The sequence below is a fragment of the Entelurus aequoreus genome, linkage group LG06, assembly GCF_033978785.1.
Source record: "Entelurus aequoreus isolate RoL-2023_Sb linkage group LG06, RoL_Eaeq_v1.1, whole genome shotgun sequence".
Taxonomy (NCBI): Eukaryota; Metazoa; Chordata; class Actinopteri; order Syngnathiformes; family Syngnathidae; genus Entelurus; species Entelurus aequoreus.
In genome coordinates, this window is record NC_084736.1 from 39,312,149 (window position 1) to 39,329,144 (window position 16,996).

The 16,996-nt window shown below is 45.0% G+C and overlaps 1 protein-coding gene across 1 annotated transcript in view; it reads left to right on the forward strand.

Moving 5' to 3' along the window:
- The window catches only part of LOC133652217 (collagen alpha-1(XXVII) chain B-like), a 276,843-nt gene that overhangs the window by 82,712 nt on the left and 177,135 nt on the right, over positions 1–16,996 (forward strand). The window lies entirely within an intron of this gene.

Genomic DNA, 16,996 nt, shown 5'->3' on the forward strand with positions numbered 1-16,996 from the left:
GTGAAGAAGGAGCTGAGCCGGAAGGCAAAGCTCTCAGTTTACCGGTCGATCTACGTTCCCATCCTCACCTATGGTCATGAGCTTTGGGTTATGACCGAAAAGACAAGATCACGGGTACAAGCGGCTGAAATGAGTTTCCTCCGCCGGGTGGCGGGGCTCTCCCTTAGAGATAGATTCCCGAGTTCCAGGGCGTGATGGTACTGCCTTTAGCGCCCTCTACAGCCTGCTCCAACAGCGTACCTGCTCGGCCACATGTTGAATGCAGCTTCAGCATGCTCAGTGCACACGTAAGTGACAGCAAGGCATACTTGTTCAACACTATACGGTAGTCGTATATAACAACTTTAACACTGTTACGTTACAAATATGCGCCACACTGTGAACCCACACCAAAAAAGAATGACAAACACATTTCTGGAGAACATCCGCGCTGTAACACAACATACACACAACATAAACACAACAAAACAAACACCCAGAATCCCATGCAGCCCTAACTCTTCCGGTCTACCCCCCCTACCACCAAACCCCGCCCACCTCAACCGACGCACGGAGGGGGGGGGGGGGGGTTGATGTGTGGGGGGGTTTGGTGGTAGCGGGGGTGTATAATGTAGACTGGCTGCATGGTATTCTGGGTATTTGCTGTGTTGTGTAAGCTGTGTGGCTGTTGAGCAAGTATGCCTTGCTGTCTCCTACGTTAGCAAGCAGAAGCTGCATACAACATGTGGCTGGGCTGTTATGTGATTTGTGCAGGCTACAGAGGACAATTATTGCAGTACCGCTAAGGTACACTCTTAATTCAATTGTTAGGGTGAAAATTGGAGAATATTAACCCCGGGAGATCACTAGGAGAGGCACTGACGTCCGTAAAACTCCAGGGAAAACCGGGAGGGTCGGCAAGTATGCAGCTGAGCCGCGTCAGAGTGGTCAAAGAGCCGCATGCGGCTCCGGAGCCGCGGGTTGCCGACCCCTGGCCTAGATCATTCCTGATGGTTCTTATCTTCTTTGGTCCGGAGGACACAACGTTCACTGTTTCCAAAAACAATTTGAAAAGTGGACTCATCAGACCACAGAACACTTTTCCACTTTGCAACAGTCCATCTTAGATGAGCTCGGGCCCAGCAAAGCGTCTCTGGGTGTTGTTGATAAATGGCTTAGGCTTTGCATAGTAGAGTTTTAACTTGCACTTACAGATGTAGCGACCAACTGTGGTTACTGACAGTGGTTTTCTGAAGTATTCCTGAGCTTATGTGGCAGTGATGTGCGGTGAGGTTCATGACTGGTGAGGCACTAACTTCATCAGAGTCAGATTTACAAACATATGAACCCTAAAGAGTGTAACGACCTGGTCGCATCGTGGTGCGAGGTTGTTCTCCCAGGAATGCAGACGGCTTCGGACACAGCGTGCAGGTAGGAAAATGATTTATTTAAGCAAATAAATCCGACAGAAAAAACAAAAACGTGCTCATAGCACGGAAGACAAAAAACAAAGGGACTAGCCTGGGAGCTAACAAGCAAAATAGCATAGCATGAAAACTAGCAGGAATCAAAGTAGTCGTTAGCTGTTTCGTAAAAGCAAATTAGCAAGCCAGACCGAGTGAGGCCCGGGCAAAGACTAAATAGCCCTCTGATTAGCGCTCGGGCAACAGATGCGCGTCCCGAACGCTAACCAGAGGCAGGTGAGCACAATCTGCCGTCATGGCAACAGAAACAAACACAAGGTGCTGAAAACACACGTGACACTAAAAAGTAAACAAACTGTGATCCAAGCAGCGGATCCTAACAGTACCCCCCCTAAAAGGACAGATTCCAGATGTCCCTTGAAAACGAAAAAAACAACTGGAACCCAAAAAAACAAGCAATAGTTCACGAGTCAAGGGCGGGCGGAGGGAGGACTTGGCGGTGTGTCGCCAGGCCACGTGTCCCCGAATCCACCGGGGAAGGGTCAGGTGGCGGCGGCGTTCCATTCGCCGCCGCCGCTGGCGAGGCGGGCGACCACGGAAAGGCCACATTCGTGGCCGCCGAGAAGGTGGGCCTGAGTGGCGCCAGAAGTTCAGCAGCCTCTGAGTCCTGCAACAAAGTCTTGGATGTCGCTGCTGTTTGTGCCACTGGCGTCCCTTCACTGACCTCGAGGGCTGCATGCGGGGACCTGCTTTCCGCTTGTGCAGCCGGACCACTCGAGGTCGCAGAGACGACGATAAGGGCGAGGAAGGTGGCGGCGGCCTGGGAAGGCCCACCGGAGACGAGGAGAGAGCAGATGTCGCCGTGGCAGCAGGAAGAGTCGCCGTCGCCGTGGAAGTAGGAGGCGGCGTCGTCGTCGTTGTTGTGGCAGCCGGAGCAGGAGGTGGCGTCGTCGTCGCTGCCGTGGCAGCCGGAGTCGCTGTCGTGGCAGCCGGAGTCGCTGTCGTGGCAGCCGGAGTCGCTGTCGTGGCAGCAGGAGTCGCTGTCGGGGAAGCAGGAGTCGCTGTCGTGGCAGCAGGAGTCGCTGTCGTGGCAGTCGGTGCTGGTGCGTGAACCAGACTTGGAGTTGGTGCTGGTGCGAGAACCAGCCGAGGAGTTTGTACTGGTGCGAGAACCAGTCGTGGTGCAGGTACTGGTGCGAGAACCAGTCGTGGTGCAGGTACTGGTGCGAGAACCAGTCGTGGTGCAGGTACTGGTGCGGGAACCAGTCGTGGTGCAGGTACTGGTGTGGGAACCAGCCGAGGTGCAGGTACTGGTGCGGGAACCAGCCGAGGTGCAGGTACTGGTGCGGGAACCAGCCGAGGTGCAGGTACTGGTGCGGGAACCAGCCGAGGTGCAGGTACTGGTGCGGGAACCAGCCAAGGTGTAGGTACTTGTGAGGGAACCAGCCGAGGTGCAGGTACTGGTGCGGGAACCAGCCGAGGTGCAGGTACTGGAACCTGTGGTGAAGCTGGTGCTAGCCTTAGACTTGGCGCTAGCTTAGGTGCAGGTGGCCTAGCTGGCGGTTGCGGCTTAGCAGGCCGAAAAACCGGTGGTGGCGGCCGGGCAGGTGGTTGCGGTTTAGCACGAAGACGGACTGGTGGCGGTGGCCGAGCAGGAGGTTGCGGCTTAGCCCGCCGAAGGACAGGTGGTGGTGGCCGGGCAGGAGGTTGCGGCTTAGCTGAGCGCCGTTGTGCCACCCCACTAGCACAGCTCCCAGCACTAGCCCCCCCCCCCTCAAGAAGCGGATACCAGACGCGCTCCTTGTGGTTTGGAACCGTCTTCAAGGGTGGGTGGAGGGAGGTCAGGAGGGGGGTATACTCCTCCCTTTTAAAATGTCCAAAATGTTTATTCTCACCCCCCACTTGAAATTGGGTGGGAGCACAAGGGGAAAAAATCTGTGCTGTGGGCGGAGTAAAAGTCACTGGGGGCGGAACCAAAGTTACTGTAGGTAGAGCTTGAAACTCAGAAAGTGACTGGGACTGACTAGATTTACATTTAACAAAATTGTCCTGATAATGTTTTATCTTGGCATTAAAGTCATTTAGAAGTGGCTGACAGAAAGAAGCTGAGGGTGGAAAAAAAAAATCCTGATCTATGACGTCATCAAAAGTGGGCGGAGTTACCTCATCAGGGGGGCGCCAATGGAATGACGTCATTGTCGTTGCTGTCCAGGTGACTGACAGCCCAGTCGGATAATTGTTTGGCGAAATGGTCGATAGGGTTGCCAAACATCTGAGGAGGGGAATCTTGGGCTGATTGTAGCTTGCTGTGTACCGGTGAAGGAGTTTGAGGGAGTGGCGCGTCTTGGCAGCAAAGTGAAGACCTTTTGGGCGGCTTCCGTCTTCGCTGACGCGTCCGGTGGTGCGAAGGTGTGGCGATGTCCTCTGGCCATACGGAGTTGAATGGGACCAACCTTCCGTTAGGGCCCCAGATCAGGTCCTGGCCTGGGAATAGCGAAGCGTCTCCGCCTCCATCGCTCGCAACACCATCTACGTACCTTCGTCCATCTCCTCCATCATGCTCGCTGCGAGAGAACTTCTTCTTGCTGGCTTGCTACTGTAACGACCTGGTCGCATTGTGGTGCGAGGTTGTTCTCCCAGGAATGCAGACGGCTTCGGACACAGCGTGCAGGTAGGAAAATGATTTATTTAAGCAAATAAATCCGACAGAAAAAACAAAAACGTGCTCATAGCACGGAAGACAAAAACAAAGGGACTAGCGTGGGAGCTAGCAAGCAAAATAGCATAGCATGAAAACTAGCAGGAATCAAAGTAGTCGTTAGCTGTTGCGTAAAAGCAAATTAGCAAGCCAGACCGAGTGAGGCCCGGGCAAAGACTAAATAGCCCTCTGATTAGCGCTCGGGCAACAGGTGCGCGTCCCGAACGCTAACCAGAGGCAGGTGAGCACAATCTGCCATCATGGCAACAGAAACAAACACAAGGTGCTGAAAACACACGTGACACTAAAAAGTAAACAAACTGTGATCCGAGCAGCGGATCCTAACAAAGAGTATCTTATTCACCATTTGATTGGCAGCAGTTAACGGGTTATGTTTAAAAGCTCATACCAGCATTCTTCCCTGCTTGGCACTCAGCATCAAGGGTTGGAATTGGGGGTTAAATCACCAAAATTTATTCACGGGCGCGGCGCCGCTGCTGCCCTCTGCTCCCCTCACATCCCAGGGGGTGATCAAGGGGATGGGTCAAATGCAGAGGACAAATTTCACCACACCTAGTGTGTGTGTGACAATCATTGGTACTTTAACTTAACTTTAACTTTACACATACAAACTGTAGCACACAAAAACACACATTTAATAAAAAAAAACGTTATTATGGTCTTACCTTTACTTATAAGTGCAGGAAGAGTGGTGTTTGTGTTGGAGGAGTTGTGAATGAATGAAATATGAAATTCGTGCTGCAGTCTGCAGGTGTACCTAATGTTGTGTCCCTGCGGTCGTTCGCGGCTCCTCCGGCGCGAGCATTGTTGTTTTTGCACTTTTTGGCTTCTTGTTAAGTGACTTTTTTTGGGTGGATTCGGTCTTGCACGTGGAGGGTTTGGGTGTGGGCTTTGGTTGGTGTGGCGCTCCCGTCGGGGGGTTCTGCGGCGGGGGTGCATTAACCGGCACAAGGAGGCGGGATTACTGCGAGCTTCCCACAGTGCGTCTTCGCAGCAGTTTTATGATTGCTCAGCACAAGAAATACTTTACACACATACAGTTGTTGACAAAATACACTGTACATTATATACCTCAGCTAACTAAACTATGGAAATGTATAATATAATTCATATAGCAATACGGTCTCACTGCACAGCAGGGCAGCAGTTAGCCGAGTCCACAATCCATGTTGAGGCACAGCGCAGTGACGTGCCTCAACTGGCCGCTGATCACCGCACCGTCTCTTCTCAGTATTTGAACGGCAAATGTGAAACTTCAGCGATTTTGAATAAAAATAATCTAAAACTGGTGAAATTAAATGGAAACTGTGTGTGCTTGTAAGTACTCTGTGTGTGTGCAATGCCAAACATGCTCCTCTGCTCGTAAAACCAGCAATGACGTGACAACGCGCCGTCATGCCCGTTAAAAAGATATAGTACCGAATATGATTTATTAGTTTGGCGGTACTATACTAGTGCCGGTATACCGTACATCCCTACTACACATGTATTCTGTCTCTGCAAGGGATCATACTGCACAGTGGAAATGAATCCAGGGTATACTTTTAGTGGTTAGTGTACTGCAGGATAGATTTACCGTCCTCGGAAAATGAGTCATTATTGAACATGTACTGTCATATAAAATGTTGCTGAAATGTGAGGGGTAGGCTCACTTTATGTGGATTATGCATTGATAAATAACTTGAACAGTAGATGGCCATAAAACCCTGCCTCGCCACAGTTCCCCCCCCCCCCCCCCACCCCAAAATTGGGCCAATTTTCCATAAGCTTGCACATAACTTTCTTAATAAAAGGCACTTTAGGTCTCCGCCAGGTCCTATAAGTGGGGCTCATTCTCACTATCTAAATGACCCCTGGGTGCAGTGGTGGTCAACATAAAGAAATGAAGCACCCCCATTGGTCCTCATGGGTGGCACATTACACCCACCAACTGCAGTTCTTCTGGTTTTAAAGCATCTTAGGACATAAGTTTTTGATATTTATTGAAGCATCTGCTTTTTTTGCCATTGTTTTGCATTTCATGATGGATGCAATGAGAATCACGGGCATACTCATTTGAATGTGAAGATTCCTTCTTAGTACAGTATAGGTTTGTACCATATACTGGTACTAGTATAGTACCGCTATACTAATGAATCACATTCAGTACTATTCCGCCTCTAAAAAGTATTGGTTATTCCCTGCCCCCCGTTTTTTTTAACGGGCGTGACATTGCTGGTTTTACGAGCAGAGGAGCATGTTTGGCAGCGCACACACACGGAGTACTTACAAGCAGACACAGTGTGTAGACAGAAAAGGGAGAATGGGCGCATTTTGGTGTAAAAAGTAAAGATAAAGGTGAAGTTATAACACTGAAACACCCTCAGGAAGAGGTGCTTTAAGACATGGCTAGCTAGCAAGCAGCTAACATCCATCCGCAGTCGGCAGAGTTTTAGCTACTTCTAAATCACTAATCCTGGCCTCCGTGGCGACAAATAAAGTAAGTTTCTTACAAGTACCATTATCACTGGAGGACGAGGAATAGCTAAACATGCGTCACTACACACCCTAGGACAGGGGTCGGCAACCTTTACCACTCAAAGAGCCATTTTGGGAAGTTTCACACATTAAAGAAAGTAATGGGAGCCACAAAATATGTTTTTAAAATTTAAATGAAAAACACCGCATACAAAGCTTAAACGCTTTGTGCTATGTTAACTAGGGGTCTCAGACACACGCACCGGCACGTACTTTAATGTGGAAATTTGATGTTAGTGCAGCCCGCGAGTTTTGAATGAATGTCGCTTGCGTCATACTTGCCGACCCTCTCATTTTTCCCGGGAGACTCCCGAATATCATAGCGTGATGACACTGCATTTGGAGCCCTCTAGAGTCTGCCCAAACAGTGTACCTGCTCGGCCACAAGTGGAATGCAGCTTTGCTTGATAGCGTTACAGACAGCAAGGCTACTAAGTCAACAGCCACACATCTTACACTGACGGTACCAATACCCAGAATCCCGTGCAGCCCTAACTCTTCCGCTCAACCAACGCACGGAGAGGGAGGGGGGGGGGGGGGGGGGGGGGTTGATGTGTGGGGGGATTTGGTGGTAGCGGGGGTGTATAATGTAGACCGGAAGAGTTAGGGCTGCATGGGATTCTGGGTAATGGTTGTGTTGTGTTTATGTTGTGTTACAGTGGGATGTTCTGCAGAAATGTGTTTTTCATTCTTTTTTGGTGTGGGTTCACAGTGTGGCGCATATTTGTAACGTAACAATGTTAAAGTTGTTTGATACGGCTACCGTCAGTGTAAGCTGTGTGGCTGATGAGTAAGTATGCTTTGCTGTCTCCTGTGTGAGCAAGTAATAACAACATGCAACATGTGGCTGGACTGGCATGCTGTATGTAAATGCTATGGAGGACAATTACTGCAGTGCAATTAGGGCATGCCCTTTATATAATAATTAGAGTGTAAATAGGATTATATTTTCCTGGGAGTAGTCTATGAGAGACACTGACATCCATAAGTCTCCTGGGAAAATCGGGGGGGTCGGCATGTATGTAGCTGAGCCGCATCAGAGTGGTCAAGGAGCCGCATGCGGCTCCGGAGCCGCGGGTTGCCGACCCCTGCCCTAGGAGGATACAATAGCTCACCGGCGTCACAATGTAAACAAATGCCATGGGTAGATCTACACCTGACATCCACTGTAATGATACCAAATACAAGAGTGTATCTAGTCACTACTTCTATGATTACATTGATATTTTTTAGCATCACAAAATCTTTTTCCGTTTAAAAAAAATTCACATTATGTTTATAAAGTCAGGAAATATGTCCCTGGAAACATGAGGACTTTGAATATGACCAATGTATGATCCTGTAACTACTTGGTATCGGATCGATACCTACATTTGTGGTATCATCTAAAACTAATGTAAAGTATCAAAGAAGAGAATAATAAGTGACTATTACATTTTAACAGAAGTGTAGATAGAACATGTTAAAACAGAAAATAACCAGATATTAACCAGATATTATATTATATCAAAAAGTATCGAAAATACATGTTGGTATCTGTACCAACATATTGGTATGGGGACAACCCTAGTACAGTGTGTGGGAAAAGGCCACAATGGGCAGGCGGTGAATATTGCATAGGGTTCATGTACCATTTGAATTGAAACAATGTGTTATGAAATCACACACCAGGGAAAAAAAACTATCATATGGTGCATTCGAGGCTTTATTCTTTCCCTATGAGTCATAGAGCATGTCGTCATGGGACAACGCTGATCTACTTGTTGATAAGTTATGGTAATAATATATCTCTGGGCGTCGTCAGACACATCTGGGTTAAACCTTTTCACAGGCTAAATATGTTGCAACTGCAAATGTGTCCAAATTGTCGTTGGCGTCCAGTGTGTTCAAGCTTGGCTGAGCTCGAGGCCACCAGACACCTCATTGCACACACATGGACTCAATACTGACTGCAAATCATCCGAGTCATGCCGTATCGCCCCAAAACCCTTATGCAGCACTTTTTACACAACAAAACTGTGATACGGACCAATGCATGATCCTATAAATGGTGTGTGTTATTGCAATACATCAGCAAGGCGAGGCGATGACCCCACCCTGTTCCTCACATTAAGCATTGGTGCTATGGCCCTCTTTACGTATATTGTGCTGCATTAAGACATTTCTCTTTGTGGATTATTTTAAATCCCTTTTTGTCGTTCAGATTATTCTGTGGAAATTATTCATTGCATTTGGCGATTTCTAACTTGAATCCCAAATTGGAAAAAATCCTGAAGAACCTTTCCGCTCTGCAAGGCGAAATTTGGATCAATTTGAGAGCCTCACTTTTCATGTAATAAATTGCATTCTTGTGTGGTTTGCACATGATTAAATTCTACAGACAAAGAAGAAAAAAAGTTATTTTTTTCTTCTATGCTACGTATGTGCTTTCACCGTAGGTCACGTTACCTCGAAACTAAACAAAATGTATGCTCATCCAACTTTTTTCTCTTTTTTTGTTTTCAAAATAAGAATCAATAAGGGAACCGTTAAAGGAAACCGAATCGTTTGGCTTTATCGATTCCCTTTCCCTACTCCCATCGTTACTTTCCCAGCATGCTTTGCAACACAATGTTTCAGGACACATTTCGAGTTAACACAGTTGTGTATTATTAAGTCAGTGCAGGTTTTTGCGGGCTCTTTTAGATTGTATTGTTGTGGCCTAAAATGCCCGAAATTGTTTTTTCAGAAAGTTGCGGCAAATTTTGTTGTATTTTGTGCTTAGAAAACAATGTTTCGACTTATGATTTCATTACATATTTCATCAATAATTCAAGTGTTCCTGATAACCATATTTCCGCTGTGAAATAAGTCTACTTTGGCAATCTTTTTCCAGGAAAATCCGTGCTCATCACAATTAAAAACTAGCTGTGGTACGAAGCCCGCGTCCTCAATTTCTTCGATACGAGTGAGCACAGAATTGATAGATAAAAGTATTCACATTCTCTTCATGTCATATTATGCTTCTTCCAGTGCTGTTGTTTTTAGGTTAGAGTTTTTATCCAATCAGAATTCAGCTAGCTTATGTTGCCATGCTGTACCAAATCTGCCCTTTGGAATCAACAATGCATACAGTTGATAGATAGTTGGGATAGCCAATCAGATCACGAGTTGTTGTCAGTAAGGCCTTCTATCTGGTGACATTTACGCATCCTGTGATTGGATACTCACTGGTTAGAGCCGCAGTGGTACATGCAGAGATCTGCAGGGCCGCACCCGGGACCGTTAGCGAGTGAATTTGAGAACACATAGGGTTGATAGACAGTTGCGATAGCCATTCAGATCACAAGTTGTTGACAGTAGCCTATCTAGATAGCCTGATGTTAACGAGACTGTGATTGGATACTCACTTGTCCCTCCAAAGTGAGTACCCAATCACAAGTTGCACTTTACTAAAATCAGGAAGTGTTGCACCGTAGCCATACCTGGCCAGCGGAGAAATCAGCTGTACTCACTTTTTTTGACCCACAAAGAAGGAGAACAAAATGTTGATTAGGTGGCAGGTATATATTTGCAAGGCCAATTTTTGAGAAGGATATTTAAAGAGAAACTACATCTTGTGAGACCATGTCGTCGATGAAATGGGGAAATCCCCCGACTACGAGCGGTACCACTGGCTTATACGGCGTCGAATGGGTGCTACAAATTGTGAGTTCAAATATTTTATTTGTTTATTTTTTCACGTTTAACGTTTTTTTTTTTTCACAATTTTAATTTTGACAGTACCACATAAAATATGTTTTAATTGCTGATGCGGGTTTATTGATTTTTAAATGCGCCAGAAAATAACCCGTTTTGTACACCGTTGATGCGTTTCAATGGTCGGTAGTGTGTAAAGGTGTTCCTGTATAGTATTTCTTCAGCAATGGTCATGTGGTGACATCAATTATGGTACACTATATGGCCAAAAGTATTTGGCCACGTGCCTTTACTCACATATGAACTTGAAGTGCCATCCCATGGAATTGTCCAAAATGTTTTGGTATCCTGGAGCATTCAAAGTTCCTTTGACTGGAACTAAGGGGCCAAGCCCAACTCCTGAAAAACCAACTCCACACCATAATTCCTCCTCCACCAAATTTCACACTCGGCACAATGCAGTCCGAAATGTAGCGTTCTCCTGGCAACCTCCAAACCCAGACTGGTCCATCAGATTGCCAGATGGAAAAGCGTGATTCATCACTCTAGAGAAGGCGTCTCCACTGCTCTAGAGTCCAGTGGTGACGTGCTTTACACCGCTGCATCCCACGCTTTGCATTGGACTTGGTGATGTATGGGTTAGATACAGCCGCTCGGCCATGGAAACCCATTCCATGAAGCTCTCTGCGTACTGTACGTGGGCTAATTATAAGGTCACATGAAGTTTGGAGCTCTGTAGCAACTGACTGTGCAGAAAGTCTTTGCACTATGCGCTTCAGCATCCGCTGACCTCTCTCTGTCAGTTTACGTGGCCTACCACTTGGTGGCTGAGTTGCTGTTGTTGTTGTGTTTACTAAGGGGAGGTGAAGGCAAACATACACCAGGGGGCAGTATATACAAATATTTATATATATATATATATATATATATATATATATATATATATATATATATATATATATATATATATATATATATATATATATATATAATAATACTAAACAATACAACTAAACTAAGGAAATGGAGTGTGAACTAGAATACAAGAGTGTGTATGGTGTACGACTATGTGTAGTATTTAACTGGAATGTGTGTTACCAAGTGTTGAACGAGATACGAGGAAGTCCAGGGGGCAGACAGGTGATCCGGGATACAAGCGGGGGTCCGTGGGGCTGAGAGGGGCGTCAAGAAGTCCGAGTCCAAAGTGGGGGGTCGAGGATCAAGGGATGCAGTCAGAATCCAGAGGGGTCCAGAGAAGTGAGGCACACAGCTCACTTCCAAGGCGACGGAGGGAATTCTGCGGGGGACACGGGAGAAACAAGGGACAAGTAAGCCACGGAGAGGGAAACAAGACGAGAGAGCATAAAGCTTGACGCTTACGGTACACCATGAGAAAACTAAGTTCCCACGCCGATCCTTGGGTCCACCCTGCCTTTATCCGGCACACCCTCATCAGTAACAGGTGCGCAGATAACCGGTGAGTGTTTGCAGCTGGCGGCTGCTGCAGGGCGGAGATGCGCGCGGCGCGTCCCTGGGTTTGCGCGGCCGTGGGCGTGTCCCAAGGTGCGCATGGCAGGCAGGGGTCTGAGCCGTAACAGTTGTTCCCAAACTCTTCACTTTTCTTATAATAAAGTTGACTTTGGAATATTTAGGGGCAAGGAAATTTCACGACTGGATTTGTTGCACAATTTCACGCTGGAAATCACTGAGAGCGGCCCATTCTTTCACACATGTTTTTAGAAACAGTCTCCATGCCTAAGTGCTTGATTTTTTACACCTGTGGCCATCCAAGTGATTCGGGCACCTCATTCTCATCATTTGGATGGTTGGCCAAATACTTTTGGTGATGTAGTGTATTTTGAGAGGTCATCAGTAAAGTCGGACATCACTGAAGGCCTAGGTGGGAAACACACAGCCCGCCACTGATAAATGGGGGTTAGACTGTGTAAGAGGAAGCCACAAAAGACTTTGAGACTTCAGGTCTAGTTGAGTCCCTCATACTATTAATACATAGAGAGAGGAAAATGGTGCTTTTAATAAAAAAAAAAGTCAAATATTCCATCATCTAGCAGCAGATAGAAGACAAGAGTCAGTGACTAAAACGATGACCTACAGCAGCATTTGTTGATATCTTCATCATTTTTGGGCTCACTTGCCAAGAGAACTCCCTCCACTGCCTACGGGGAATGTGAAATTTGCCTGGGAGTCGCTCTGCAAAGTGAGCACTTGAAACTGACACTGTGCTTTCTTTCTTTGCCTCACATCGTCATGGAGCTCGCTGCAAGAGCTGCTCATGAGCGCCTGCGTTCTTTGTTTGGTGGCGCCGCGTCCTCGGCAAAGGGAAGAAGACGTGGGAGACTCGCCGAGCGGGAATACGTTCTTTGTGAAATGGAAACGCCACGGAAAAAACTTCTTATTTTGTTGTCTGCCTGCTGCAAACTGATGGGCCCTGTTGTTGTCTCAGCTTGGAGAGGAGGAAGACCAAGGAAACGTTTCATTAAGACTACTTTGGCAGAGGTCACATGACAACATTACAACTACGAGTATATAAATACATTCAGACGGATGGATGCGAATGTTGGCATAATATATTATACTGTATATAAAAGCAGTGAAGTTGTCACATTGTGTAAATGGTAAGGGTGTAACGGTACGTGTGTTTGTATTGAACCGTTTCGGTACGGGTGTTTCGGTTCGGTTCGGAGGTGTACTGAACGAGTTTCTACACGGACAGATTTATCAGATTTAATTTTTTATTATCTATAGCAGGGATGTCAAAAGTGTGCCGCGGAGGCCATTTGCGGCCCACAGCTAATGTTTTAAAGGCCCACGGCACATTCTAAAAATACTATTAAAATAAAAAAAAACATAACAAAAGTGACATAAAAAAGCTTAAAGGTGAAATGTAATTTAGAAAAAGTTGCAATGTTGACTAATAAAACAAAGCTGTTTTTTTTTCTTTCAAACTGTCATTGCTCAAAACATAATATTGAATCAAAATCAATGTTATTATGAATTATTGACCTATCCAAGGTTCTGATTACTTCACATCAAATATTACACTAAGAAAAATATTTTTGGTGGAAGATTTTGCATATTTTGTGTGTTTGCCATTAAAAACATAGTTTTGTTTGACAAAAAAGGGCGGAAAACAACAAACAAAAAAACAACATAAAAAAACGAAAACATTTTGAAATGAAGAATAGATCTGAAGTCGATGTAGACTCCAGAGATGTAAGCGTTAAATATAAAATGTATGAATGCCCTGGCACACCATTATCATCATTTCATGACCAAAGCAAAACACTTTTTACACTGTTATATTTAAATAAATCAACTACAACTTATTAAATAAAAATATAGAAAAAACTACCAGCAGCGGTAAAGTTTAGATCCATAAAGGAAAGAAGAAAGTGAATGAATAAGTGAATACATTTACATATGTATACAAATTTGTTTTCTTTTTTTATTATTTTTTTTAATGAATTAAGTAACGTTTATGACAACCTTTTTCCAAAACACAATAAAGAATGTGAGATATAACAGGATAATGCATACATTTGTCATTTGTTTTCAAAACGCTTACAAAAAAGTGGGACCCCAACAATTTACTGTGGGACCCCATTTTGAAAATTCCTAGCGCCAACACTGCTGTCAACAGAGGAGAAAAAATGCTTTATTTAAATAAATATATTATTTATAAAGCAAGTTCGAGTATCATTGACAAATTTTCACCTAGTCCCGGCCTTGGCGTGCTGTCCTCTTTTTGGGATTTCAGAATATGGTCAACCTAAGCTACGACAACATGTAAAAGTTAGAGCTAGAAGACCCTCTTGCCTCGTTAAGATCTCCCGTTTGGGAACACTTAGGCTTTGCGGAGTGATACAACAATGGAGGACGAGAGGCGGACAAAAAAAAAGCGGTTTGCCGACATTGTTCAGCAGCAGTAGGGTATGCTTCTGCCAACACGTCAAACATGCTAACCCATTTGAAGCAGCACCACCCCCAAGTGAACATCGCTTCAACGAAGATAAAGACGGGCGTCGTGCAAACACCGCATTCAAGCAGCCTCTCCTCGGCGAGTCAGGCAGGGCTAAAGCAATAACAAATGCCGTTGGTGTTTTTATAGCAGCAGATTTAAGACCATATTGCATTAAAAACTAGATTTTGACCCACTTCTATGGTGGAAGAACAATGATCCCATATATCCTCTTACTGCCAAGTTAGTCAGGCACTACCTCGCCATACCTGCTACCTCCGTGCCCAGCGAAAGGGTATTTTCCACAGCTGGAGACATTGTAACTGCAAGCAGGTCTGCTCTTTCTGCAGACGATGTGGATAAACTGATTTTTCTGGCAGAAAACATGAAGATTGAGTGAAGTCACCAGGGTTAAAGGCTGGGGGGGGGGGGAAGAAAAGTTAATCTGAGGCTGAGTTGACTTGAAACTGTTTAATGTTGCACTTTTTATATGCAGAAGAAACATTTTGTCATTTTATTTAATCTGAGCAACAACTTGAGGCAGTTTAATGTTGATTAACGTGGACCCCGACTTAAACAAGTTGAACAACTTATTCAGGTGTTACCATTTAGTGGTGAATTGTACGGTATATGTACTGTACTGTGCAATCTACTAATAAAAGTCTCAATCAATCAATCAATCAAAAAAGCACTTTATATGTAGAAAGGTTTTGTTAAGAAACCATTCTGAGCCTTATCTTTTTTAGTTTTTATTTGATATATGTTGACCACATTAACCCTGGCAATCGACCCTGTGTGTATATGTATGTTATTGTTATCCTTATCATTCATGACTGCCTGCTGTTGCACTGATCACATCCATCACACACAGAGCTATTTCTATTTTTGGGCAGAATTATTATAGTATTCCCAATGTTAAAAGGATAAAGCCATTGTTTAAAAATTTGGTAAATAAATAACCAAAAAATTTATATATGTAATTTTTTTTACTGTACCGAAAATGAACCGAACCGTGACCTCTAAACCGAGGTACGAACCGAACCAAAATGTATGTGTACCGTTACACCCCTAGTATATGGTAAATAAAAAGAGAATACAATGATTTGCAAATCCTTTTCAACTTATATTCAATTGAATAGACTGCAAAGACAAGATACTTAACATTCGAACTGGAAAACGTTGTTATTTTTTGCAAATATTAGCTCATTTGAAATTTTGATGCCTGCAACATGTTTCGAAAAAGCTGGCACAAGTGGCAAAAAAGAGTGAGAAAGTTGAGGAATGCTCATCAAACACTTATTTGGAACATCCCACAGGCTATTTGGGAACAGGTGGGTGCTATGATTGGGTATAAAAGCAGCTTCCATGAAATGCTCAGTCATTCACAAACAAGGATGGGGCGAGGGTCACCACTTTGTGAACAAATGCCTGAGCAAATTGTTAAAGAACAACATTTCTCAACCAGCTATTGCAAGGAATTTAGTGATTTCACCATCTACGCTCCGTAATATCATCAAAAGGTTCAGAGAATCTGGAGAAATCACTGCACGTAAGCGATGATATTACAGACCTTCGATCCCTCAGGCGATACTGCATCAAAAAGTGACATCAGTGTGTAAAGGATATCACCACATGGGCTCAGGAACACTTCAGAAAACCACTGTCAGTAACTACAGTTGGTCGCTACATCTGTAAGTGCTAGTTAAAACTCTACTATGCAAAGCCAAAGCCATTTATCAACAACACCCGGAAACGCTTCGCTGGGCCCGAGCTCATCTAAGATGGACTGATGCAAAGTGGAAAAGTGTTCTGTGGTCTGACGAGTCCACATTTCAAATTGTTTTTGGAAACTATGGACATCGTGTCCTCCGGACCAAAGAGGAGAAGAACCATCCGGACTGTTCTAGGCACAAAGTGTAAAAGCCAGCATCTGTGATGGTATGGGGGTGTATTAGTGCCCAAGACATGGGTAACTTACACATCTGTGAAGGCACCATTAATGCTGAAAGGTACATACAGGTTTTGGAGCAACATATGTTGCCATGGGGACGGTGCCAGCAACTTGAGGGTTCCTGGTTCAATCCCCACCTACTACCAACCTCGTCACGTCCATTGGGTCCTTGAGCAAGACACTTCACCCTTGCTCCTGATGGGTCCTGGTTAGCGCCTTGCATGGCAGCTCCTGCTATCAGTGTGTGAATGGGTGAATGTGGAAATGGGGTCAAAGCGGGTAGAAAAGCACTATACAAGTATAACTCATTTACCATTTACCATCAAGCAACGTCTTTTTCAAAGACGCCCCTGCTTATTTCAGCAAGACAATACCAAGCCACGTGTTACAACAGCATGGCTTCATAGTAAAAGAGTGCAGGTACTCGACTGGCCTGCCTGTAGTCCAGACCTGTCTCCCATTGAAAATGTGTGGTGCAATATGAAGGCTAAAATAGCAGAAGGGAGACTGTTGAACAACTTAAGCTGTACATCAAGCAAGAATGGGAAATAATTGCACTTCAAAAATGTGTCTCCTCAGTTCCCAAACCTTTACTGAGTGTTGTTAAAAGGAAAGGCCATGTAACACAGTGGTACAAATGCCCCTGTGACAACTTTTTTGCAATGTGTTGCTGCCATTAAATTTTAAGTTAATGATTTTTGCAAAAAAAAAAGTTTCTCAGTTCGAACATTAATCTTGTCTTTGCAGTC